This window comes from Pleurodeles waltl, chromosome 4_1 (assembly GCF_031143425.1).
Source record: "Pleurodeles waltl isolate 20211129_DDA chromosome 4_1, aPleWal1.hap1.20221129, whole genome shotgun sequence".
NCBI lineage: Eukaryota > Metazoa > Chordata > Amphibia > Caudata > Salamandridae > Pleurodeles > Pleurodeles waltl.
In genome coordinates this window covers 116,053,685-116,081,652 of record NC_090442.1, presented here as the reverse complement: position 1 = coordinate 116,081,652, position 27,968 = coordinate 116,053,685, and positions in this window count along the sequence as shown.

The following is a 27,968-nucleotide window of genomic DNA, read 5'->3' as shown; positions in this document are numbered from 1 at the left end:
GCCCTCAGGATGCAGGATAGGCCAAGACCTTCCCCTCCTATGATGTTAACATTGTGGGTGGAGATGGGAGACCACCCCCAGTCTTGATGACTGCCCCTCGTTCAACCTCTTCCTGATATCCTCTATTGTGCGTGGATATCCGCCTACAGAATTCACCCTGTCGACTATTCTTTGCCCCATTTCCATTTTCTGAGCAATAGTAGTTTTCTAGACCTGGGCTCCAAATAAGTGTGGCTTTATTCTGATAATTTCGTCCATCATGACCCTTAACTCGTCATCAGTGAAACGGGATTGTTTCTGTGGTGTCATGGTGGTGGTTGATGACACGGAAAAGTTAAAAAAAATGGATAATGAGGTGTGGGTGCTATGTTGTGAGGGGGTGACAGTTGGTGTCTGATGTGTAGAGGTACTATTTTGTGTGGTGGGTGTGTTGTGCGGATGTGGGATGAGTGGTATGTGAAGTGTGGAGGGGGCCTAACCTATGGTACTATGGCCCAGATTTATACTTTTTGACTCAAAACTGCGCTAACACAGTTTTGCGTCAAAAGGTTAGCGCTGACTAGTGCCATTTCTTAACGCCACCCAGGTGTCATATTTATACTTTGACGCTTGGTGGTGCAAAAATTTGGTTAGAGTCATTTTTTCTGACGTTGACCACTGTGCCTTGTCGCAAAGCAAAATGACGTTAATAGAGGAAAAATGACTCTAATCCTAAAATGGAAATGCACCATTTTTGCCCCCGATAGCGTCAAATACAGACGGAAATGGAGAAAACAGTGCAAAGGACAGGCAAGATGGAGCCAGGAAGCCGGGAGAGACCCCAGGGAGACCCCATTCAACCAGGAGCATGCAGACAAGACCCAGAGGAGGGAGAAGAAAAAGAGAAAGTGTTGTTTCAGTGCAGAAGAGCACCAAATATTGGTGAGAGAGTTGACGGAGCATCAAAATCAACGCTCTGTCACCTCAAAGTTGCCAATTGGAAGCAGAGAGGCTATCTGGCAGCAGATAGTGGATAAGATAAACAGTGTGGCAGAGGTCAGGAGAACTGTAACTGAGTGCCAGAAATGCTGGGATGACTGCAAGCGAACGACAAAAGAAAAAATGGAAAGATACAGGAAGGCAGCACTGCAAACTGGAGGTGGGAGTCCAGCACCACAAGAGGACTTGGACGAGATGGTTGCAGCGGTCATCCCAGAGGAAATCATCACAGGAATCTTAGGATAGGACATCGCAGATTACCAGGAAACACCACAAAAGTAGGGTAAGTTGCATGGGGGGAAGTTATGCTAAAATGTGAAGTGCAAGAAGGGGGAGGCACACAGGACTCATGCAATGCGTGTCAAAGGAGCGCAGAAAAATACAATGCACATGAAATAAGTTGCACCATGCTGACGTAAGCTACACATGTACCTACACCTTGGTAGTGGCATGCACCATGACACATACACAACCTGGACATACGTTGAACACTAGGCCTAAACACCTACATGTACAGCACATGGGATGGATGCCATGTATAATCATTGTTCCACTGGTTGTGTCATCACAACATATCTTGAATGTAGTCATATCAACACCACCAACATGACCAAGACCTCAGAGACCAGGTAGTCAGTCAATACCATTCCTTAGGTTATGTCATAGTGGTGGTGTCCCTTGCAGAAACACCTTGCAACTGCCTTGCCTCATTGCCCAAATGCATGTGTGCTGCATCTCACAGCACACAAGTCGTTGTAACTGTCCCAACAGTACCAGACATGTGCTGGTAGCACCACCACACCGCACATAGACAACACATCCACATTTGGAAGCCACCACTCCATCATGCAGTCAGGGTGTCCACTGGAACAGTGAACTGAACAGGCGCTGGGGGAATAGCAGGCTGGACCTGTATCATTGGTAACATGCCGCTACCCAGTCCACCTATACTGAAGTAGTGTTAAACCACACATCTTGATGCTGAATTGAAATGTGCCACTACAGAAAATATGCACCACAGATAGCAAATATTAGGTCACAACAGTCACAGGCTGAGTCCACAACTACTCTGACACAACCATGTCAGACACATGTGAATGGGAAAATAAACACACACATACAACACATGGGGTATGACTGTGAACATAATTGCGTATAATTCAACTATGGCAGGCGGGGGATGGTGCATGAGCCAGTCCGGTGTTGGTAAGAATTCCAGTGCAGTGTATCCTTTGAGGTTGGCAGTATGAGTCACACGTTGGGATGGCGGGTCGAAATCTGTCTGCTCATGGTAGCTCTGTGGGGCACTTAGCACAACATTATTGATGGATCAAACAGACTAAGGGGGTGATTCTAACCCTGGCGGTCGGTGATAAAGCGGCGGCCAACCCGCCAACAGGCTGGCGGTCCAAAAAATGGAATTCTGACCCTGGCAGGAACCGCCAACACAGCCCGCCACATTAACACTCCGCCCGCCACGGCGGTACAGACAAACAGCGCGGCGGTCACCGCCAACAGACAGGCGGCAGACAATGTACCGCCCACACTATCATAACTCACCAATCTGCCACCTTTTCCGGGGCGGGAGCCCCGCCGATAAAAACACGGCGGAAACAGACTACGAACGGGAAAATGCTCACCTCTACGCACTCCACGAGGAAGGAGGACAGCATGGAACCCGAATTAAACATCCTACCTGCTCTCGTCTACCTGCTCATCTACCACGAGTACGAACGCCGGCGCAGACGACAACGGTGAGTACTGCACCTACGACACACGGGAGGGGGGAGGAGGAAAGCTTACGGCACACACATATGCGACCCCCACCCCCCCAAACTATGTACACACCAATGCAGAGCAACAAGTCACAGTGACACCACCCAAACCCCCCTGAAAAATGCAAAGACATAATTAAATTGTGAATACAAATTTATGTACAAAATAGGCTCTGAAAAGTATTGGTCAACTAGCCCAAAAATCAATATCAAAATAATTCTATATACAGTGCAAAAGTGTCCGTGGGCCAAAGTGTAACAACACAAGGGCAAAGCCCACACAGGAGACCTGAGTCCTTTGGAGAGAACACTGCAGGGGCATCTGATGAAAAAACTACAGGCACCTCAGGGGGAAGGGAAGGGGGGGCACCACAGCCACATGAGTCCACGACGCCAGATCCACGAAGGGGCCACCATGCCTACTGTGCCATCCTGGGGAGTGCAAAGCCACAGTCCCTCAAGTCTCTACAGTAGGTGCGTTGCCCACTGTTACATCCTGGGGAGTGCAAAGCCACAGTCCATCAGGTGGATTACAGTCTCCACTTGTCAAGGAGGAGGCATGGTGGGCACAGTGAACCGTTAACAGTGCATGCAGGAAGGGCCCAGCGGAGCGGTGCCTGAGACGGCGGTGCCCAGCGGAGCGGTGCTTGACAGGAAGGGCCCAGCGGAGCGGTGCCTGAGACGGCGGGGCCCAGCGGAGCGGTGCTTGACAGGAAGGGCCCAGCGGAGCGGTGCTTGAGACGGCGGGGCCCAGCGGAGCGGTGCTTGACAGGAAGGGCCCAGCGGAGCGGTGCCTGAGACGGCGGGGCCCAGCGGAGCGGTGCTTGACAGGAAGGGCCCAGCGGAGCGGTGCTTGACAGGAAGGGCCCAGTGGAGCGTGCTTGAGACGGCGGTGCCCAGCGGAGCGGTGCTTGAGACGGCGTAGCCCAGCGGAGCGGTGCTTGACAGGAAGGGCCCAGCGGAGCGGTGCTTGAGATGGCGGTGCCCAGCGGAGCGGTGCTTGAGACGGCGGGGCCCAGCGGAGCGGTGCTTGAGACGGCGGGGCCCAGCGGAGCGGTGCTTGAGACGGCGGTGCCCAGCGGGGCGGTGCTTGAGACGGCGGGCCCAGCGGAGTGGTGCTTGAGACGGCGGGGCCCAGCAGAGTGGTGCTTGACAGGAAGGGCCCAGCGGAGCGGTGCTTGACAGGAAGGGCCCAGCGGAGCAGTGCTTGACAGGAAGGGCCCAGCGGAGCGGTGCTTGAGACTGCGGTGCCCAGCGGAGCGGTGCTTGAGACGGCGGGGCCCAGCGGAGCGGTGCTTGAGACGGCAGGGCCCAGCGGAGCGGTGCTTGAGACGGCGGGGCCCAGCGGAGCGGTGCTTGACAGGAAGGGCCCTCTTCAGCGGTGCTCTTCTGCACGGCGGGGCCCTCTTCAGCTGTGCTCTTCTGCACGGCGGGGCCCTCTTCAGCGGTGCTCTTCTGCACGGCGGGGCCCTCTTCAGCGGTGCTCTTCTGCACGGCGGGGCCCTCTTCAGCGGTGCTCTTCTGCACGGCGGGGCCCTGTTCAGCGGTGCTCTTCTGCACGGCGGGGCCCTCTTCAGCGGTGCTCGTCCAGTAAGTCAAGGGAGCCAGACCTGGCCTGGACTCCCTGCTCAGTCGCCCTCCGACCGTGCTGTTGCTGGACCCTTCGGTGACGGAGTCCTGGGCCCTTTGGTGTCCTCCCTAACACCCGGGATGGGGCTTGTGGGGCCCTCCTGCTCCGCGCTCCTGCTGGCTGACTTCTCCGCCCTTCTGCCCTTTCGCTCCTTAGATGGGGCTCTCGGGCCCTTGCCTCCCCTAGATGTTGTGGCTGGTGAAGTGGGCGAACTTTGCTCCTTGGGGGCAGCCGTGTCAGTCCTCTCACGTGGCCCTTTAGTTTCCTGGTCCTCTTGCCTGGGGGGGGCTGGCTGTCCCCTTGCTGCTGATTGAAGTGTCACTGCTGGCAAAGGGTGGACTCCAGAACCCATGCACCACAGTGACACTCGAAGCTGGGGTGGTGGTGGCTGAGGTGCTGTTGGGACTCTTTGCAGATGGAGGGGGTGGGTCATGGGAGGGAAAGAGGTTAAGATTAGCGAGGAAAAGTTTTTTAGGACCAAGGTAAAGGGTAGGAGAAGTGGTGATGGGAGTGGAGGAAGAGGATGTGGTTGTAGGAGAGTCAGGTGTGCTGTCTTTGGGTGCAGGTGCTTGTGCTGGAGGCTGTCGTGAGGTGGATGGCTGTTGGGTGGGTGTCTGCCTGCGTTTGTGTGTCTTGGAAGTGGAGGTGACAGACACAGTGGGAGAGGACACAGGGGACGTGTAAATGGTAGTGGGGGTGGTGACTGCATGTGTGCGGACTGGACTGGAGGGTGTGCTGGTGATGGAAGCACTGGCTGATGGTGGTGTGCATGCAGGTGTGAGTGTAGACGTCACAGGGAGGGAGGAGGGAGACGAGGAGGAGGGGGACACAGAGGTGCTAGTGACTGTTGGAATATCTGCATCTGGGTGTTGCTTGCGTGAATGCTTGTGGGTTCTGTGGTGCTTGTGTCTGGATGAGCTGCCCTTGGGTGTTGAGGTGTGTGCAGGCTGGTCTGATGGTGTGGATGGGATAGGCTGAGGAACAGGAGACAGAGACAGGGTGGAGGCAGTCAGAAGAGGGAGGCTGGAAACAGGGACAATGGCTGCCGTCAGTGCTGAGGCCAGAGCATTGAACGATCGTTGATGGGCAGCCTGACCCGAATGAATGCCCTCCAGGTAGGCATTGCTCCGATGCACCTCCCTTTCTTCCCCCTGGATGGCATTCAAAAGTGTAGTCTGCCCAACAATGATGGTCTGAAGGAGGTCAATGACCTCCTCACTGAGGGCAGCAGGGGTGACAGGGGCAGCGGCTGAGGTGCCTGGGGCGAAGGAGACGCCCGCCTTCCTGGACGAGCGGGAACGGAGCGTAGGCTGAGGGGCTGCTGGGAGGGCGGGGCTGGTGCGCTGGGTGGCGGCTGTACCTGTAGAGGCGGGGGGCCCGGATGTTGCCGCCACCACTAGGGAGCTCCCATCCGAGGACGTGCTGTCGGTGTCGCTGGTGTCACCACCGGTCCCCGTTGTGGTGTTCCCCTCGCCCTCCGGATCACTGGTGCCCTCGGTGTCTGTTCCTGGGCCCACCGGGGCCTTGTGACTTGCAGCTCCCTCGTGCTCCGATGCCAATTCTCCTCCGCCTGATGATGCTAATGCACACATGCACAAGAAGATGAAGAAGAAGGGTGGGGGAGAAAAACGAAGACCAGGTTGAGTGCATGCAATGTCAACACCGTTGGCGGAGAGGACAGACACAGGAGCCTCATGCACTAAGCTGCGCATTCGGGGTACACTACTCAGTACTTCTGACTAGGACAACAGGTCTAGAGATGACAAACGCGCACATGTGTGATGCTGGACCATCGATAGCTGTACTTGTCACCCTACAGAGGTGGGGGCCGGGAGCACAGGGCCATGCCTAAAGGAGAGGACTACACTACAGAAAGCGCCCTGGCCTAATGTCACTCACAACCCTCCTCCCCCACCCAGACGCCTCCACTGCGCAGAAAGATAGCAGAATGTGCTGATACTCACCCCCTTGTGTCTGCTGTGATGTCCTCAAGCGCCCATCCAAATCAGGGTAGGCCACCGCCAGGATCCGGGACATCAGGGGGGTCAGGGTACGACTGGCACCCCTCCTAGGTTGGGAGGCCATCCCCAGCAGTGACTCGGCGGTCTTCCTGGTCCCGCGGCGGATGTCCTCCCACCTCTTGCGGCAGTGGGTGCCCCGTCAGACGTGGACCCCCAGGGCCCGGACTTCCTTGGCGATGGCACGCCAAATGTCCACTTTCTGATGAGCGCTGACCTATTTGACATGTACAGGGTGGGAAGGAAAAATTCATCAATTTTCTGCATGTTAGATGTGATTGGCCCCCCCTCCCCAACCTTGCCATATGGCACATGCTCTCATCTGTCGTGCGTTGCACTCCTCATTCGCCCCCCACCCCACCAACTTACATCCACCCCACTCCACACAGGCATAGGCCATTCAATGTGCACCCAGTGTACTTACCTGTTGGTCTGGAGGACCGTAGAGTAATGCATACTGGGGGAGGACCCCATCCACAAGTTTCTCCAACTCCTCAGACATGAAGGCAGGGGCCCTTTCCCCAGTCGCTGCAGCCATTGTCACTTCCAGACCGAGGTCACAGCAGCACTTGCAGTATAGGTCCTCTCCTGTGGATGATCAGGTCTTGAGTGATTAAGCAGATAGAAAATGGCGATCACGCCCGCGGCGGTGCGTTCCTCGGCGGTGCGTACCGCGACCGCCGGCGCACCTCGTCATTGGCTCCTGAAACCCATAGGCTTCAATGTTAACCAATGCGGCTTCGTATAGCGGTCTTCGACCGCCTACCGCCACGGTGTGCCACGCCAGCGCATTGACCTCACATCCCATTGTCCCACTTCACAGGTCAGGCAGCCGCCATTTCAAGGGCCCACATGGCATAATTTGTACTGCGTCACACAGGCCTAAGCCTTGCATTGCCACACATACACGCCTTTCAATACATAGATAATCGTGTGCTCGGCATGCTGTGGTGAACGTACCTGTGATTTGCTTGACTCTGTGCTCCATGTTGTCCTTCCTAGGCACCGTCCGCTGGGACTTGCGAGGAGAAGGATGAATCCTCGCGTGTACCGACCGCTGGTGGACCTGTCGACAATGGAAGAATGCCATATCATACTACGATACCGACTTGACCGAGCCACTATACATGAACTGTGTGCCCAGCTGGAGCCAGCCCTGATGTCCCCCATCCGCCAACCCACAGGAATTCCCCCTCTAGGGCAGGTTCTGTCAGTACTCCATTTTTTTGGCAAGTGGCTCATTCCAGACAACAGTGGCCATGTCATCTGGAATGTCTCAGCCTATGTTTTCAAAAATTTTGTCTAGAGTGTTGTCTGCCCTAACGAAACACATGCGGAGCTACATTGTATTCCCTGAGGAGGTTGATTTGGCCACTGTGAAGGGTGATTTTTATGCCCTTGGACATATCCCCAACATAATTGGTGCCATTTATGGGACCCATGTGGCTTTAGTACCCCCAAAAGACGATGAGCAGGTGTACAGAAACAGGAAAAGTTACCATTCTATGAACGTCCAGGTGGTCTGTTTGGCTGACCAGTACATCTCCCATGTGAATGCCAAGTTCCCTGGGTCAGTGCATGACGCGTATGTGATGCGTGATAGCAGCATCCCTTATGTGATGGAACAGCTACAGAGACAACGTGTGTGGCTAATTGGTGACTCTGGTTACCCCAACCTGCCTTGGCTATTGACCCCAGTGAGGAATCCCCGGACCAGGGCAGAGGAACGGTACAATGAGGCCCATGTGCGAACTAGGAGGATCATAGAAAGAACCTTTGGCCTCCTGAAGGCCAGGTTTAGGTGCCTGCATATGACAGGGGGATCCCTGATGTACTCACCAAAGAAGGTGTGCCAGATCATCGTGGCCTGCTGTATGCTTCACAATCTGGCATTGCGACGTCAGGTGCCTTTCCTGCAGGAGGATGGTCCAGATGGTGGTGTTGAAGCAGCTGTGGAGCCTGCGGAGAGTGAAGAGGAGGAAGACGAAGAGGACGACCCAGACAACAGGGACAGAGTTATCCAACAGTATTTTCAGTAGCACACAGGTAAGAATCACCCACGCCATTTAACATTTACTGAAAGCCCCCTGCATCTTTACTTTGTGTATTTCCCCCCAGTTCTTTTAAACTGATGTTTGATGTTCCCTTCCCTTTTCAGTGCTGTATGACCCACTGCGTGACTTCTGCTTGGTTAGCCCATGGACTAATGCTTATTGACATCGGTATGTTGTCATCACAAAAATAACAGAACATTATTGATCAGTAATGTGTTATACATTTGTAAATAATACAGGCTGACTCCTGAATGTTTTCAGTGCAATGAGTGATTTATTTTTAGTGCTAGATATTGGTACATGATATTAAAACGGTGATGGGTGAGAGTGGAGTTATGTCCATGGCAGAGCCCAGTTCTCAGTTTCACAGGTGCATTTTCCATATGCCTGTGGAAGGATGGAGCAGGGGCAGTTCAAGGTTGGACAGGGTGACACTGTGGGACAGTGGGATGACATCAGGGGGTATCTTATGCTGGCGGGGGTCTTGGCATCCTACTCTGTCTTCCTGTGAGATCTCAGGTTCCTCTTGCGGGGTGGTTGTTCTTCAGCAGGAGGTGGGGTTCTGGTGGGCCGTCGTTCTGTGGGGGCCTCCTGACCACTAGCGCCGGCGGAGGTGGTAGGCTGTTCCTGGCTAGTGACAGGGGCCCTTTGTGGTGCCACATGGTCCCGCAATGTGGTTTCTATCCGGTTGAGGGCCTGGACTATGGTCCCCATAGCGGTAGCGATGTTCCTGAGTTCATTGCTGAACCCCATGTACTGTTCCTCCTGCTGTGCCTGGATCTCGGTGAACCTGGCCAGTACCGTCGCCATCGTCTCCTGGGAGTGATGGTATGCTCCCATGATGGTGGTGAGGGCCTCTTGGAGAGTGGGTTCCCTGGGCCTCTCCTCCCCCCCCTGTTGCACAGCAGCCCTCCCAGTTGCCCTGTTTGCCCCGGCCTCTGTCCCCTGGACGGTGTGCCCACTACCACTGCCCCCAGGTCCCTGTTGTTGTTGGGGTGTTGGGTCAGCCTGGGTGCCCTGTAGTGGCGGACACACCGCTGCTTGACGCGTCCTGGAGACAGAGGCATGGGCCCGCTGGTTGGGAGCTGTGCTGGTGTTCCCAGAGGGGGTTGGGTCTGCTGTGGCCTGTGTCTGTGTGTGGGGAACCGACTGTCCAGAGGTCCCCGATGGTCCGGGCTGGTCATCAGGTTCTAGATCGACAGAGCTGCTGTCCTCGCTGGGGTCCTGTTCTGGGGGTGGGATGGACAAATCTGGACCCTCCGTGGCGGTGTGTTGGCGTTCGGGCCCTGCAGGGGTAAAGGAGTATGGTTATTGTTTCTGTGTGTGCCATGGCGTGCATTTTGAGTGCCCTTGTCCCCCAGTGCTGGCATTCCCTTGTGGGAGGTGTTGTGAGGGTGCTGGGGGGGGGGGTGTATGGGTATGTGCAATGGTCATGCTTTGGTGGTGGCTGTCTATGGTTTGTGTTGGCATTCAGGGGTTGGTGTTGTTTAGGGTGGGTTGTGCTGGTGAGACATTGGCAGGGAGGTTGTATGCTGGGGGGTTGAGATTGGGGGTGAGGGGGGGGTTGGCATGCTGGTGGTTGGTTAGGGTGAAGTAGTTGAGATTCGACTTACCAGAGTCCATTCCTCCGTGTACTCCAGCGAGGCCATCAGGATGCAGGATGTTTACTACCTCTTGCTCCCATGCTGTGAATTGGGGTGGAGTGGGTGGGGGTCTGCCGCCAGTCTTCTGCACAGCGATGTTGTGTCGCGACACCATCGAGCGCACCTTCCCCCGTAGGTCGTTCCATCGCTTTCTGATATCTTCCCGATTTCTGGGATGCTGTCCCACAGCGTTGACCCTGTCTACGATCCTTTGCCATAGCTCAGCCTTCCTTGCTATAGTGGTGTGCTGCACCTGTGTGCCGAAGAGCTGGGCCTCAACCCTTATAATTTCCTCCACCATGACCCTGAGTTCTTGGTCCGAGAACCTGGGGTGTCTTTGGGGTGCCATGGGGTGGTGTGGATGAGGTGTGGGGTGGTGTTTGTGGTGATGTGCGTGGTCATATGTGGTGATGTGTGCGTAAATGTGGTGTGGGTGATGAAGTTGGGTTCCTGTGTGTGTTGGGGTTTTCGATTGCTGTGCTCGCTCTCTCTATCTCTATCTCTATCGCCTTCTCTCCGATTTCCAACTAGTGGGGGTTTGTGGGTTATGTGGGTGTGTGTTTTATAGTTGATTGGATGTGTGGGAGTGTTGTTTGTATGTGTGTCAGGTGTGTGTATTTCAAATTGTCCAATGTGGCTGTGTTTTGGAGCTGTGTGTGGATTCGTGGGTCAGAATGGCATGGGCGTGTTTGAGTTAGCGTGACGGTGGAGGTTTGGTCATCTCCAGTTTTCCGCGGCCCGCTGATGAGGCGGCCTTCCTTGGATGTCGGGTTTTTGGCGGTTTCACAGTTGGTGGTCAGAATGACCGTGGCGGTTTACCGCGGCCGCGGCAGTAGAATGGTGGACTTCTGACCGGCGGTAAGGGCCTTTTACGGTCGAGTTCAGAATGACCCCCTAAGTGTCACTTTTGGGCTGCATTGGGTGTGACAAGACACGCTGCACTCAGCCCTGAAAATCATTCAGTGGAAAGGGCAAAGGGCCTTGGCATGGAACCCCCTGCACTGCCCATGCCAAGTGCATGGGCTATGCAGGGGCATCCAGGACCATACCACACCACATCACCAACAACCTTTGCATGGGGGTTTCACCGCCTTGCAAAGGCTGGTGGAAATACGGAAGCAGACCTGGAGGGTAGTGTTGAACGTAATACTGGTCTGGTGTCACAGGTCAGATGGCATTGCCAGTGAGTAAGCTGCTGGAAACCTGCCAGTGCCAGGCCATTGGCATAGGGGGCATTCCACATTGACACCAGTTGCCAATACCACATGTGCTGTTGGGAGCTGCGGTCAAATACACAATGGCAGTCAGGTGCCCATAGGACTGATGCACTTGAAATGAGGGACCTGTCCAACTACCTGCAGAATCACCGCTAACTAGCTTCAGGCCTGACCTAAGTACAACTCCTGTTAACTGGCTATGTCCATAGACTGATTTACCGTCAGGCACTGTTACATACAGAATGATGTACACAGCAGAAATATCATACCCATGCTGCCCATCCCTGGGTCTAACCCTGTGATTATGTCAAATGAGCTGTACTGTCACCATGCTGCACTCATGTATCATAGTGCAAGGAGGGCTGCATTCAGGGGACTACATAGGTGTGTAGTAAGGCAAACACACTGTGAACGGGCTCACCCGTTCACAAGCCGCGCTGCACCCGGAATTGACGTGTCGGACCTTGCCGACACGTCACTTCCGCGTTCCCACGTTGCCGTGGGAACGCCATCGCAGGACGGGTGGCGTCCTTCCGTTGCCACGGGAACCCAGGAGGGGTTCCGGGCCGCGGCCGCTACGAGGCGGGGAGTTCCCTGTGAAAAGGGACTTCCGGACGCCGACGGAAAAAGGAAGGAGAAGGAGGACGACGGAGGAAAGGAGAAGGAGGACGACGGAGGGAGCAAGGAGAAGGAGGACGACGAAGGAAAGGAGAAGGAGGACGACGAAGGAAAGCAGGAGGAGGAGAACACACAGGAAAAACGAACAGAAGGAGCGGAAGGAGCGAGAAGAACACAGAGAGGAAAGGAGGAGAGGATTGTGCAGGACAGCACCCCAAAGGAACACCCCGGCTCCAGCCACGACCCAGGAGGGTCGTGGCTTACCAAGGTACGGTCCTTGTGGGAACATAAAAAGGGTTGTTACAATTAATAGGGCACTGGGGAAAGGGATAAAGACAGAGGGAGTGTGAAGGGTCTTTGATGAGCACAAGAAAAATCAAGAGAGTCACAAAAGTGCACTATTGGAAGTTTATTCACTGGGCCCTCACTCACCATTCTCACCCCCTGGTCCCCTCCTCCCCTTTACTTTAATAAATCTCAGTAGCACACGTAAATACCCCACTTACCTTAGCGTTTTCCTTTTTGTCACCACGGTACCACCCATTGGAGGCTGCCACCAGACGAGAAGAACACTCCCCTGGAAGACGCAAAGACAAGACAATAAAGACAAAGAAGGAACAAGAGACAATACTGAACCCTAAGGGGAAGGAAAGAGACAATAAGAGACATTTCTACAAAAACTCCAATAAACCTTTTCCCTGAACCTATACTTACTCTCTGTGGGTTTTATTATACCGTTCGACCTACTACAGTGGTGTCAGAAGTGGGATATTAGTAAAGAAGTATCCCACGGGTAACAGAACGGTATACCATTATGAGTGACAATCCGTCCCTAGAAGATATGATTAAACAACTAGCAGAAGGCCAACGCCATCTGCAGTTAGTTTGGGAAGCCCACCAACGAGAGGCGAAAGAGGACAGGGAAGCTTTACAGTCAGCCTTGAAGAGCCAAGCAACGATATTAGCAAACAACCAATTGGTCCATGAAACGGCAATGAAAAAGCTAACGGAAACATTCGCCGCTAGCAAAGTACATCCCAATGTACCCAGTTCCGTATTGCAAAAATATCAGGAGGGAGAAGACCCGGAATCTTTTTTCACTAACTTTGAAAGGGTGGCTTCTTCAGCCCAATGGCCGGAGGATAGGTGGGGTCAATATGTGGCACCCTTACTTACAGGTCTCCTACAGGCTGCTTATCAGGCCGCTAATCCCGGGGGAACAACACCATATAAAGATATTAAGACCAGCATCCTAGAACGAGTAGGCCACGACAGCGAATATTATCGAGTTAAATTCCGGAAAGTAAAGTGGGGACCAAATGAGGACCCTCGAACTTTCTACTTCCGCGTGAAAGATCTAGCTTTGAAATGGCTGGGTCCAATTGGGAATAGTAGAGAGGAGGTTTTACAGACTATTGTCCTCGAACAGTATCTAGACTCTTTACCCATGTCAACAAAAAATTGGATTCAACAACATCCAAAGGTGGATACCGAGATGGCCATTGAACTAGCCTGTGCATACCACCGATCCACAGATGTGAGAAGTATGCCACCACGACCTCACATCAAACCGGTTATAGCCTCTCCAAAACCTTTACCAAGATTAACCCTGGAAGACCCGGGTCCTCGCCGAGTGCCAGAAGGTCCGCCTTTACAGGGACCACAGTGCTATAATTGTGGGGAGTGGGGGCACATAGCTCGTATGTGTCCGCGGAAATTAGAGGGAGGTGAACCTATGGAAATATGAGTAACCCGGAGACGCGTACTTTGTACAGGACAGGGAGACCTTAAATTTAAACAAACCCTTAGACTAAATGGCCGGTCTGTCTGTGCACTAATTGACTCGGGGTGCAGCCAATCCGTAGTTCGTGAAGATTTAATAAGACCAATCGATAAGGAATCCAGTAGCTGGGTCACGATTTGTTGTATTCACGGGGATAAGGAACAATACCCTGTGACAAGAGTAAGCATAGAGTGGGAAGACTACAAGGACTCACATCCAATGGGAGTAATGTCCCAACTGATTGAGGAATGCATCATTGGTACCGATTATAGACATTTCCCAGAACTTCTGGATCATGTTCATAAACCGAAAATCCACCAGGATTGGTGGTTTGAGGCTCCTTTCTCAGACAGTAATATTGAAGGCCCTTTACCCCGAAGGAAACTGTCACGTAAAGAAAAGCGAGAGATAAAAGTCCAATTCAGGTCTCAGGATAAGCAGGATCAAACTCAGAGATTTATAGCAGAAGTACATGATGCACCCCTAAGTTTCCACCAACAACAGAGAGAGGATCCCTCACTCGCTCAAGCATGGAAATTGGCAAAAACCGAAGAAACAGAGGAGGTGGGTCCTTACTTCCTGGTTAAACGAAATTTACTATATAGGGTGACCTCTACCAGGGACGGGGATCATAAACATCAGCTAATAGTTCCCGAAAATTTTAGGAATCAGGTCCTAACCCTAGCTCACAGTCAACCAGGGGGAGGTCATTTCGGGAGAGAAAAAACTGAAGAATATCTCCTCAGACGATTTTACTGGCCAGGAGTTTTCGCCCATATCAGGAGGTACTGTTCCCAGTGTCCCCGGTGTCAACTGACAGACCCTAGTAAGCCCAGGAAAGCACCACTTTTGCCCCTCCCCATCATAGACATACCATTTAGTAGGGTAGGAATGGATTTAATTGGACCATTAGTGCCGTCTTCTAAAGGGCATGCATACATATTGGTGATCATTGACTATGCCACCCGATATCCAGAGGCCATTCCCCTGACCAGCATGACCACAAAATCAGTTGCCCAAGCAATGATAACAGTTTTCACTCGAATAGGATTTCCCCACGAAATACTCACAGATCAAGGGACCCCATTCATGTCTAATCTCATGAAACAAGTGTGTAAGACATTAGGGATTTCCCAAATAAGAACATCCGTCTACCATCCACAAATGGATGTACTGGTGGAACGATACAATCGGACCATAAAAACTTTACTAAAGAAAGTAGTTACTGATTCAGGGAGAGACTGGGATCAAAAATTACCATTAGTTTTGTATGCTATTAGAACTCATGAACAGGCATCCACAGGACATAGTCCATTTGAATTAGTGTTCGGTCGACAACCCCGCTCCCTTTTGGATATGGCCATAGAAACTTGGGAAGAAGAAGCTGAGGAGGGGGGTAGACCCTTGCTGGAATACATACACAACTTAAAATCCCATTTACAAGGGCTGTGGGAGGAGGTATGAGAAAATATGGAACAGGCACAAATAACCCAAAAACACTAGTATGACAAAGGGAGTAAGTTGAGAGTTCTACAGACAGGAGATCAAGTTCTCATTATGCGTCCCACATCAGAACAAAAACTACTTGCCAGATGGCAAGGTCCTTATCGAGTGATCCGAGCAGTCTCTCCAGTTACTTACTTGATTGAGTTATCGGCTATCCCTAAAAAGACACAAATTTATCATATAAATCTGTTGAAGAAATGGGAATCATCAGAGAACACCGATAATGTAGTAGAAATGGGACAGTTTCTATATCCAAGCAAGGAATCACACATTGAGTGTTACCCACACGGTCAGCCTGGGAATAATAACATACTTGCTATCAATGAGTCCTTAACACGGTATGAGAAAGAACAGTTACTTTCCCTATTGAATCACTTCCACAAGTTCTTTTCAGAAAACCCCGGTAAAACCTCTTTGATTTATCATCAAATACGGACCTCTACGGGTAAAATAGTCCGTTTACGACCTTATCGTATTCCAGAGGCAAGAAAGCACATCATAGAGGATGAGGTTCAGAAAATGTTATCTCTTGGAGTGGTGGAACACTCCCATAGTCCTTGGTGCTCCCCGGTAGTCCTAGTACCAAAACCCGATGGGGCCGTAAGATTTTGCATAGATTTTAGGAAACTCAATGAAATCTCTATGTTTGACACCTATCCCATTCCTAGAGTAGACGACGTCCTTGAGAAATTAGGGAAAGCAAGATATATGTCCACAATCGACTTGACAAAAGGGTACTGGCAGATTCCTCTGGCTCCAGAGGATAAAGAAAAAAACGCTTTTTCCACCCAATCTGGGCTTTATCATTTCACCGTGTTACCTTTTGGCCTACATGGAGCCCCAGCTACCTTCCAAAGGTTAATGGATAGGTTACTTAAACCCTTCCAAACATTCTCAGCAGCTTATTTGGATGATGTAGTCATTTTTAGCGAGTCATGGGAGGAACATCTAAAACATCTAGAAAAAAATGTCTATACCCTGGCAACAGCAGGATTAACAGCCAATCCCAAGAAATGTGTCCTAGGAAACACTGACATATCGTACCTCGGGTATAATATTAGTCAAGGCACCCTCCAGCCACAAATAAAAAAAGTAGAAGCCATAAAAAATGCCCCTGCCCCTAAAACAAAGAAAGATCTTCGTTCTTTCTTGGGTCTAGTAGGATATTATTGCAGGTTTATTCCGGGATATTCCACTCTTGCTGCGCCACTCACGGATCTTTTATCTAAATCCAACCCCAACCAGTTGTTACCTTTTTCTGAGCTACAGAAGAACAGCTTTGAGGGACTAAAATCCTATCTCACTAAAGAACCGATATTACAATGTCCAGACTTTACTAAACCATTCCATCTGTATACAGATGCTTCCGATGTGGGTTTAGGAGCAGTTTTGAGCCAACCAGACGAGGAGGGCCGAGATCTCCCTATCCTATTTCTTAGCAGGAAACTATTCCCTCGAGAGCGTCATTATCCTATCATTGAACGAGAATGTCGAGCCATTAAATGGGCAGTGGACAGTTTACAGTATTATCTGTTGGGCCGGTCTTTTGTTCTATATACGGATCACGCTCCCCTCACCTGGATGGCTGCCCATAAAGACTCCAATTCACGGATTTTACGTTGGTTCCTTGAACTGCAGCCTTTTTCCTTTCAGGTTCGACATGTTCCTGGATCTCAACAAGGTCCTGCTGACTATTTGTCTCGCTACCCTTGCGCCTCGTCGGTCCCCGAACAGGACCCGTCTTGGGAAGGGGTGTGTGAACGGGCTCACCCGTTCACAAGCCGCGCTGCACCCGGAATTGACGTGTCGGACCTTGCCGACACGTCACTTCCGCGTTCCCACGTTGCCGTGGGAACACCATCGAAGGACGGGTGGCGTCCTTCCGTTGCCACGGGAACCCAGGAGGGGTTCCGGGCCGCGGCCGCTACGAGGCGGGGAGTTCCCTGTGAAAAGGGACTTCCGGACGCCGACGGAAAAAGGAAGGAGAAGGAGGACGACGGAGGAAAGGAGAAGGAGGACGACGGAGGGAGCAAGGAGAAGGAGGACGACGAAGGAAAGGAGAAGGAGGACGACGGAGGAAAGCAGGAGGAGGAGAACACACAGGAAAAACGAACAGAAGGAGCGGATGGAGCGAGAAGAACACAGAGAGGAAAGGAGGAGAGGATTGTGCAGGACAGCACCCCAAAGGAACACCCCGGCTCCAGCCACGACACAAGAGGGTCGTGGCTTACCAAGGTACGGTCCTTGTGGGAACATAAAAAGGGTTGTTACAATTAAGAGGGCACTGGGGAAAGGGATAAAGACAGAGGGAGTGTGAAGGGTCTTTGATGAGCACAAGAAAAATCACGAGAGTCACAAAAGTGCACTATTGGAAGTTTATTCACTGGGCCCTCACTCACCATTCTCACCCCCTGGTCCCCTCCTCCCCTTTACTTTAATAAATCTCAGTAGCACACGTAAATACCCCACTTACCTTAGCATTTTCCTTTTTGTCACCACGGTACCACCCATTGGAGGCTGCCACCAGACGAGAAGAACACTCCCCTGGAAGACGCAAAGACAAGACAATAAAGACAAAGAAGGAACAAGAGACAATACTGAACCCTAAGGGGAAGGAAAGAGACAATAAGAGACATTTCTACAAAAACTCCAATAAACCTTTTCCCTGAACCTATACTTACTCTCTGTGGGTTTTATTATACCGTTCGACCTACTACACACACCTAAACAGACAGAAGATGAAAATGAACATTGCCAGGTCCATGAGTGCAATGCAATGTAGGCCACATACACAAACAACAACATGAAGAGCCATCAATGGTAACAAGAGCATAGTGTTGTGGCAGTGCCATTCCTGGAGTGGTGCAAAGTCTCTGCACTGCATGGGTGTATGTGAAACATGTGAGACTGTGATATGTGAAAATTGCCATGTGTGGTGCTGTGGTATGAGCACAGAAACACCCATTGCAAGGCCTCACCATGCAAATGGATGCATGGGAGGGTAGAAAATGAAAAGATGGTGTCAAGTCACAAAAAGGATTTACATCACACTTAGAAGATATGAAGCAGCCAATTGTGCCAACTGGGCTTCCCTTCAAGTGACATGCAGGTGGGGTATAGGGATGTAGACTGCAGCTATGATATACAGGAATAATCCCTTGGTACTAAGGGGCACAGCATAGGCCTAGCATTACAGGAGCATCACTTTCAATGGTTTTCAATGACGCTCCTGTGGCGCTAAGCACTGTGCCATATTGACAAGGTGGCGTTAAGCCACTTTTTGTGGCTTAACACCACCTTGTAAATACAGCCCCTTCCCACGCAGAACTGTTCGTGAAAGGGGCGTGCAATGGGTGTTGCTGTGGGCATGCCACAGCAACACCCATTGCATTTTCATGGTGCCTCAGATTAATGAGATTTTGTGAACCTGAGGCAGCGCCAACATTTTACGTCAGCCCTTGGGGTGGTGTCAGCAGGGTGCAAAGAGGAGGAATGCATTTATACCACCTCGATTTTTGCTTTTCCAATGTATGCTGCATTGTGCAGCTGGCATAGGAAGAGCAAAATGCCAGAAATTATTGTTTATGTGCGTGAAGGTGTCCCTTCCTGCACATAAACAATCATTTAAAAATGACGCTTTGGCACTTCTCTGTGTGCTGCATTCTACAGCTCACACTGAAGTGCAAAAGCGCCATTAGTGATTGTTAATGTGCAGGAAAGGACTCCTTCACGCACATAAACAATCACACCCCTCATTGCATACATCTTTGCACGATGGTGTAAGGATACCTGCGTTGGCAGCTGAATTTTGCACCTGCATGGGGGACAACACAGGAGTGTGCCGTATTCACTTATGTACGGTGCATCCCTGCCTTTCTAAAGTGACTCAGTGTGGCGCTGCAAAATTTTGCGCAGCACTGCACTGCACCACTTTTCCATAAATCTTGCCCTAGGATGAAAATGAGCCTCAAGTATAAAGTCAGTGATGTGACATATCAACTGCCACAACACAGATAGACTGATTTTACACCATCTCTTTACAATGGATGATGGCTCTCCTGCAGATCTGCCTGTCCTGGAGTACCCTGATGACCTGGATGATCAGCTGGTAAACATCAGCCAAGATACCCACCAAGAAGTCCTTGTAAACCTCCAGACATCACCTCCAGTCGCAAGGACGAATATGATGTAGCAGACATCAAACAGGCCCCACTTAGCTCCCCAATAGTATGACCTGTCAGCACCGACACAGCTGAGGACTCTGAGGACCTAGGGAACAGCTTTGAGAGGACAGTGGTAGGGGTCCAGTGGGAGCTGGCCAAGGAGGTATGGGTGGGGATGCAAACTATGGCAGGCAGCCTGGAAGGGATGCGCATGTGCATAGTGCAGACTGCAGCCAACCGGCGCACACACTCCCCAATGGATGGAGTCCAGGAGTGTCTGAGGGACATAGCTGCTGCTGTGAGGGAGATGCCACAACAACTTCCCTCCCAAACTGATGTGTCACAATTGGATGGATTCCACTAATGGGGTCACAGACCTGGACATTATAAATATTGCACTACAACACTTGTAATTAAACACCACCTCCTCAACCAGCATGTCATTGTGTGTTGTGACACATCTACTATGCTTAGGAATTGTGATGTGTGTAACATGTCTTTAGTCACAGAGTGTAAGTACAAGAGTGCAGGAATATGGGGTACCAAATGCACGCACATGGCACCAATCTGATGAATGTCGATGCTGGTCTCATCCCCTACAAGCAATTCACTGAGTATGTCAAAAATATTGAACACATGTATGCTTCACCCACTATATACAGCAGGAATGACTGTGAAACAGTTCTCAGGAAATATTGTCCGCTGGGAGTGCCAGTAGAACAAATTGGTGTGAAACAGAGGGACTCAACTTCATCTGTAATTGCCACTGGTCAGTTTAGCAGGATATATATGAAATTTAGGCTGTTGTCAGATGTCTCACAGTGCCCAAAATTCCGACACAGGACCCAAACAATGACAGCTGAATTACCGCACCTACCTGTCCAATACATGGTCGACATAGACACCTTGAGTGGTGGGTACACTGAGTGGCAGATGCACAGACAAGTAGATGTGTTGTTGCTGCCAGTGTGACACCTCAGTTGTAAGAAGGTGAGGAAAATGTCAAGAGAGGGATCTGGAGGCAGGACGGAATCCCTATGCTAACAAACAATTTTCACTGCACACCCATGGGAAACCCCCTGAGACGCAAGCATAAGACACATGAAGTAAGGGGGTACCCTAAGAATTTTACTTAGAAATTAACTAAAATGAACACCTATCCTAACCTAACCTAACCTATCCTAACTATACATAACCCACAATTGACCCTAACTATACTATGCTAAACTAAGCTAACACATTTAACGACACACTCTAAACTTTGGTCCCCCCACCTCCCTTACATCACAAGACACATGCAGGACAACATATACTAAACTACACATATACTACCTATAACTAAACAATATATATTTGCTGGTATATTTTTGGAAATTGTTTTTATATATATACATGTTTTTATATATAACACATAAATGCCCCACCACCCCCTCACCCACATAGTAAAATGTAAAAAGTAGAAAACCCACCCCCAAACCTACTTATCCTAACTAAACTACTAACCTAATCTAACTTGACACTAACCCCCAAAACCCACAATAAAACATTAAAACAGATGAGGAAGGAGGGGACTGAGCTGGGGGTGGGAGTCATTAAGCCAATCACAGATTGGCTCTTTTGAGTTTCCTGTCCATGGCAGCAGGTGGGGTCGGCTGTGGCACGGATGTTGAGGGTGCAGCAGCTTGAACTTTTGTGATGGTGGCAGCTGTGGCCCCCTGCACAGCTGTGGTGCTTGGTCCTCCCTGTGTGGGCAGTATCGGTCCCCCTTGGATGAATGCCCGCCAGTCCCCGGTGGATCGCTCCATGCGATAGCGTCGTGCCATCCTCCGGAACCCAGATTCCACTGCCAGTGTGTGCCTATAGCAGACTGTGCTCTTCTGAAAAGCCCACAGTTCCTCATTGTTCATGTTGGCAACTGTTAAATTGAGACAGGCAACCACCAGTATCAGCATCAAATTGAACATGCAATCCAACTCACATTCCAGATAATACAATGGCCCTGATGAATGAAACTACAACGCTGCCTTAGCATCATTTCACTGACACCAAAGCCACTCACAGCAAGATTAGGAAACAAACCAAACTAGGTGTGCATTGATTTTGTGCCATGTGTGACAAGGCAAATCCAGCATCAACTTCACATAGATCAGGGCCACTATTCCTCATTATCAGTGCCAATTTGCAACCATACATCACCAGTAACTTGAAAATGTTACTGGGAGTATGGGATGCAGTTGGTAACCAAAACGGTCAGTGTTGAAGTACACATGCAAGCCTAATCAAAATGACTGTCATCTACACTGTGAGCATCACATCTACTGACAAATTTGTTGTTCCTCACCCCCGTGCCTCAGGGGGGATGGTCCATCAACTCAACTGTCCAGGTCATCCACCAAAGCATGCCCACTCATACATGGAGTCAGGGATAGGACCATATGTTAGTGGGGCTGTGTGAGAGAACAGGGCTGATTGCAGAGGCCCCCTAACTTTTTGCCTCATTTTCTACTTTTTGCTGGTGTTTTCCTGACTCTGATAGTGCCCTGGGTACTTCTAACCAGTCCCAGGGCATGTGCTCTGTGTAAAATCAGTATGCAAATTAGGCTAATTATAATTGGCGAAGTCAACCTACCTATAAGTCCCTAGTATATGGTAGGGCATGGAGGTTTAGGGACCCCAGCATAGGTAGTGCCCCCATAGGTGCACTGCTGAGGTGCCCAGTGTCATTTTAAAGGCAGGCCTGCCTTGCTGACTGCTTTTAAATTAAAGTTACATTCAAATTCGACTTTGGAATTAAAAGTAGTTACAAAGTCTTAAACTACCTTATTTTTACATATAAGGCACCCCTAAGGTATGCCCTATGTGCCCCTAGGGCTGGGTGCCATGTAACTATAAGCAGGGACCTTATAAAAATAGTTTTATAAGCCCTGGGGAGGTAAAACAGCCACATTCGTTTTTCCCTCATTGTAGTGAATGGCCTCTATGGGCTAGAATGGGGAGACTTTATTTTAATTTTAAAAGTCCCCTTAAGTAACAGATACCAGAGGTTTGGCATCAAATTGATTGTTACAGTAAAACTTTCAGTTGTGGGATTTAATATAACTTGTTCAGGTAAAGAGTTTTAAACTTTACCTGAAAAGTTGCTAACTTCAGCCCTGCAGTGTTTTTGCTGCTGTGCTCTGATTGGCCAGCCTCTAGCAGCCTGGCCAGGCTGCCTTGATGAGGTGTGAAGTGGCCTGGCTCCACACAAAGAGATGTGCCTGGGGGAGTAGATCTCCCCTCAGCAGATGGTGAAGCAGGAAGGGGGAGGGCTGCCAAACTGGTCTTCAAAGGCAGGGAAACACATTTGGAGCAGCCCACCAACACCCTCACATCCTGCAAAACCAGACAATTAGGTGCCCCCTTGATTAGATTAGGAGAGGGAAGGAGAGGGGTGTGTTTAGGATTTTTAGCCACACCAGTGGGTGGGCTCACCCGGATGTAACCTCCTCACTTTCAGCCAGGAAGTGGTCATCATAGGGGGAAGGACCCTGCACCTGATTGGAGAACCAGGACCCCCTGTTTTTCACCCAGGAACAGGGATAAAACTGGCAGATCTGCACCCACACCTCAGATCCCTATCAGATTCAAACAAGGAATAACTACAGGAGAAGAAGGACTGCCCTGCTGGACCCCTGACCTGCACCTGGACACTGCACTCTGGAGGGCTGCATCAGCTGCACACTTGGGCTTCACCACTAAAAGGACTTTACCTGTCTTCTACTGCTTCAAGAAGGGACTCCCTGTTTGCTACAGGTACAAAGGAGCTGCCCAGAGTCCCCTGCATCAAGTCTTGCAAGCAGAGCCCAGCTGACCAGCGTCCAGGGGCCATTTGAGGATTCTGACCAGGTGCATTCTGGGAATTGTAGTCCCAACTCCCAAGGAGCAACTCAGAGCTTCTGAAACCTTGGATCAAGTTGTGGACACTTCAAGGACACAAAAAGGACCTCTGGAACCTCCAGAAGGTTGGTGACGTTTGCAGCAACTTCATAAGTTGAAGAGGTGCATTGTGGGAGTTGTAGTCCCAGACCCCAACAGGCACATCAGAGCCTCTGAACCCTTGGCTGGTGCTGTGGACCACTTTCCTGAATCAAACCATTCTAAAAGTAAGTGTGACAGTGTTACCTTGTGGGTGGCCTGAACTCTGGACTTTGCTCCTTTCCAGTGTGACCTTTTTTAACCCTTTGAGCGCTAGTTGTTTCTATGAGCTAGAAAGATTTTTAAACTGTTTCCTGTGTTTTATTTCAATGCTTTATGCTTTGTCTCCTAAGTTAAGCCTTGCCGCTTGTTGCCAAGCTACCAAGGGTTGAGCTGGGTTTAAATTACTGAGACCTAACTGGACCTAAGTCACATGCAGGAAGCCATGGATTTGATGGAACCTCTGTTTGTTCTCCTGCTTCTTTTGCTGGGTGTTAGGGAAGCTGATGTGGCAGGTGTCAGTGAGATGAGCGTCTAACACCTTTGGCAGGAATGCATAGAATGACAGCTGTGAGACACCAGCAACAAGGGCACTCGTTGTTCGGAAGGAACCACTTGCCAGCATGTGCAGGACAGCTAGCAGCTTTGTCACAGGTGGGATGTTGTATGGGGTCTGCCGGCTGGCTGCAGTTTGTGGCTCAATGTGGTGCAGCAGGTGAAGTAAGACTTGCCGGTTCAGTCTGTAACTCCTAATAATGTCCATGTCCCTGAGGCCAAGGCGGGTTGTCCTGGTTATGGAGACCCTCTCCTGCCTTCTGTGTTGCCTTTGTGGGCCGCGTTATAATGGCGGTAGTTGCTGGAGTTGTTGCTGTCCTCTGCACCATCTTGCAAGCTGGATCATTATCGCCTCCATAATCTCCTGTGGGTTGGTAATGTTGCTTCTGTGAGTTCTCCTTAAGTAGTGGTGTGTTGGCCTCATTTTAATGCTTGCCCTGTACCAGGCATTACACTTTGACACAAATCAGTGTTAACATCATTTTTTGGGTCCGCCGCCCACCCGTGTGTCTTTTTTGCCCGGGTGGATAAATACAGGGCTAGGGTGTTTGAGTCATTTTTTGGATGGCAATGCCTACCTTGCATCTCATTGATACAAGGAGAATTCACGCATCTGAAAAATTATGTTAACACCAATATTTTGACACAGGTCTAACGTCAAAACATAAATATGGCGCTGAGTTTGCTCCAAATTAGAGTAAAAAAATGACGCTAATTCAGTGCAAACAGAATATAAATATGCCCCTGTGTGTCTCTGCTTATCAGCTCTGGCTTCTGTGTGTGGCGTTCTTGTTAGAAAGGATTGTGCTGTTTGAAGGGGTGAGGTTTATAGTGCAATTTGTAGGTGTGTCTGGTGTGTAGATGTGTGTCAGCTGTGTGGAATTTCAACTATCCAATGTGGTGGTGTGTATTACTGTGGGGATTGCCAACCGCTGCAGTTCGTACCGCCATTGTTTGCCTGCCATGGAAAAAACGCTAATGTGATTTCTGAGTCATAATAGGTATGGTGGTTGTTTGATGGGTCGACGGTGCTGGTGATGGGACTCCCTCTTTCCCACCTTCGGGGGCCTGGCAGTGTCGGTTTTAGGTCTGGGTTTTGGAGGACCTGCCTGTGTAACTCGTAATACAATCGTCTGTATGACCGCCAACATGGTGTTTTTCTTTGGCGGCAAACAACATGGCGGCCTGGATGTCAGACCTCCAAACTCATAATGAGGCCCTAAATCTTTGGCTGGACAAAGAATAAAAATAGCCTTCTGGGGAGAGAGAGGTTTTTCTGAGGTTGCTAATAAACTATGGATTTCTCTTCCTCTGTGTATTAATGCATCCTCCTCTCTCTTGCAGTTCTGAAACAAGTGTAAACATTACTTTTTGTACAAAATCTGCCTCTTAAGCATTGTGATTTCTGTTTCTTTTCTGTTTCATAGTATGAACGTGATTCAAACAAGAAAACCATTTATTTATTTTGAAAAAATTACAGGTTGTTCTAAACAGAAACATTTTTTACAGATCTTTAGATTTTGTGTGTTGTTACTGTTGGGGATTGACGCAAAATTGCAACTAGAAAAGTAGATTAGGAACTTAGAATAAAAAATGAAAACAATATATTTTGCATGCCTGCTTGTGCAATAGGATTTGATTACTTTATGACCATGCACCCTGTTCTCCAATGAAGATCTCTGTCCCACACAGCAAGTACTACTAATCACTAATCACTGATGAATCGTGAGTCACTCTCATCTTGCTCCTACTGCAGGATGTCCTGTGGCAATCTCTCAGCAAGAGGGATGGCCTGCTGTAATTCCAAAAAGAATTAGGTACTATCTTCTTGTACTAGGTATTTATTTTTCTGCATACATTTTGCATTGATGGCAAGTATTAAGATGTTTGTACATCCAAAATGCTCCAAACAAGTGTTATCATGAAATTCTTGTTTTTTGTCACGTTTGACATATTTTGATGAGAGTGCTTTGTCTCCAGCAGGGATCATGAAGAATTTTGACACAATAGACTTGAGTGGAGATCTCAAATCTTAGACCTCATCATTACTGCTCCTCTGAGCAGATTCCTCTGGATTTCCTGACCAGAAGCCAATGTTGAAGAAGGTAAAATGTTTCAATCTCCAAAGATCATGAACTGCAATAAAACTCAGCTTACACTTTTGCTGTTAATTACCCCTGTAGCAAAAAGTATAGTAATATTTGTAAAATTTGCAAGACTGTTTGGAATGTGTAACAAAGTCACATGAAATAATTAGGTATTTCCAAATGTGTCTAAGACTGCCTGAATCTTCTGCAGCACCAAGGAAATACTTTGGAGACACAGCATTATTTCAAAATCTATGTTGACAGTCCTGAGTTTCAAATTACTCTTAGTTAACACTTATCACAAAGCTTAAAAAATAGTTTATTTTCTTATGAATCTCAAATTTGTATAACGTTATGGAATTTGCAACTCTATTTTTCTATCCCAGTCTTTGGTATACAACATTTTGCATATGTGATTTGAAAGAGGCACGCATCCCTCGCCACCGGGCTACAGAAGGACCATCATCTGTGCAACCTTAGCAGCAGGATGATAATGATATTATGGTGAGTGCTTTAATTTCTAAGGCTCATGCTGCCATCCAGGCTAAGAGGGTGTCACTCATTTTTCACCCACCTTGCAGAGTAGGAAAAAAGTAAATGTACAAAAGTTGCTTGTATCCTATGTCAGTGCTACAAAGATGGCATCCAGGGATATACTCATTTGGCACCAGTGACATGAGGAAATATATATGGGTCATGTTTCCACTCGAATTCTAGCATGCAAAGATGCAGAGGAGGGAGAAGGAAGAAGAAAAGCGCCTGATACAAGACTTCCAGCAAATGGTGCAAAAGGAGGAAGACTGCTGCTTCCATTTTATCTGTTTTTTCTACAACCAATTAAAATTATCCTATGACCTGGGTACTTAGATATACATTTTCTATTTGTGTATCACAGTTTTTTCAAGGCCTATCACTAGTGTAATGGATAACTAGCTGTTTGTTTTCTTTTTTGTGTGCTTAAAGCAGTCACGGCTGGTGTTAGGGCAGAGTGGTGAGCGAGGAAACAGGGGTGGCGGGGCTAAAAAATAAAACAATAATAAACATGATTAATTATCATTATATTTTTTAAGTTTTGCAGCTGCTGCTGGCAGGGTGGACACGCTCCTTAGCTATAGCGGAGGAGCCGCTGCTGGCTTAAAGGTTTAATGTAAATGGTACTTTCCTTTGTACTAGAGCCAAAATAAATGGATTATAGTTATCTTAATATTGCCTAGAAATCTTATACATTTAATAGAACGGGAGGTGGCCAGGATTTGAAGGTGCCCTCCATGAGCCAGATAGACAAATTGACTTAGAAGTAGTAGTCTTTGTGCAGATGCAAAAAATATTTTTCTTTTTCCATTATTTAAATTTATCAAATGAAATTAAATCAAAATTTGAGTGTGTTAGGTGGTGAAAGATGTGCATTTCGGCAATAGTCTTTGGAGCAGGTTTAAACATTCTTTCTAGTCTTTTTATTCCAGAATTTGTCTTTTTCGGTTGGGCTCAGATGGTGGTTAGAATATAATTTTATTTGTAATTCTATTTTCATTATCATTTCATATCTGTTCTTCTTTGAGCAATGGGACATGTAGTGTTCAGTTTTCTATAACATTGAAAGCGCTGCCTGATTTGGTGGGTGAATGCACTCGGTTACATTCTCCACTTAGTTATTTAGTTTTGTGGATATTCCATAGCAACTATTAAATTAGCCTGTTGTACAATTCCAGTGGCTTCAGTTGTTGCTACTGTGTTTTCCTTTTTTTGTGGTCAATGTATGTGAGGAGGGATTTGCCTTTTTGTGAGGTAATAGAGGTAGTCTCACTAGACATACTGGATTTTGTGTTCCATTAAGGCATATAAAAAATAATTGTATTTGATGCCTTGTATGTTATTTAATTCAACCTACATTATTACTTATATATATATATATATATTTATTGTTCTACTTTTTAGTTACATTTCTCAGTTGTTTACTTTTTTATATGTAGAGTTTTGTATGGTGAGA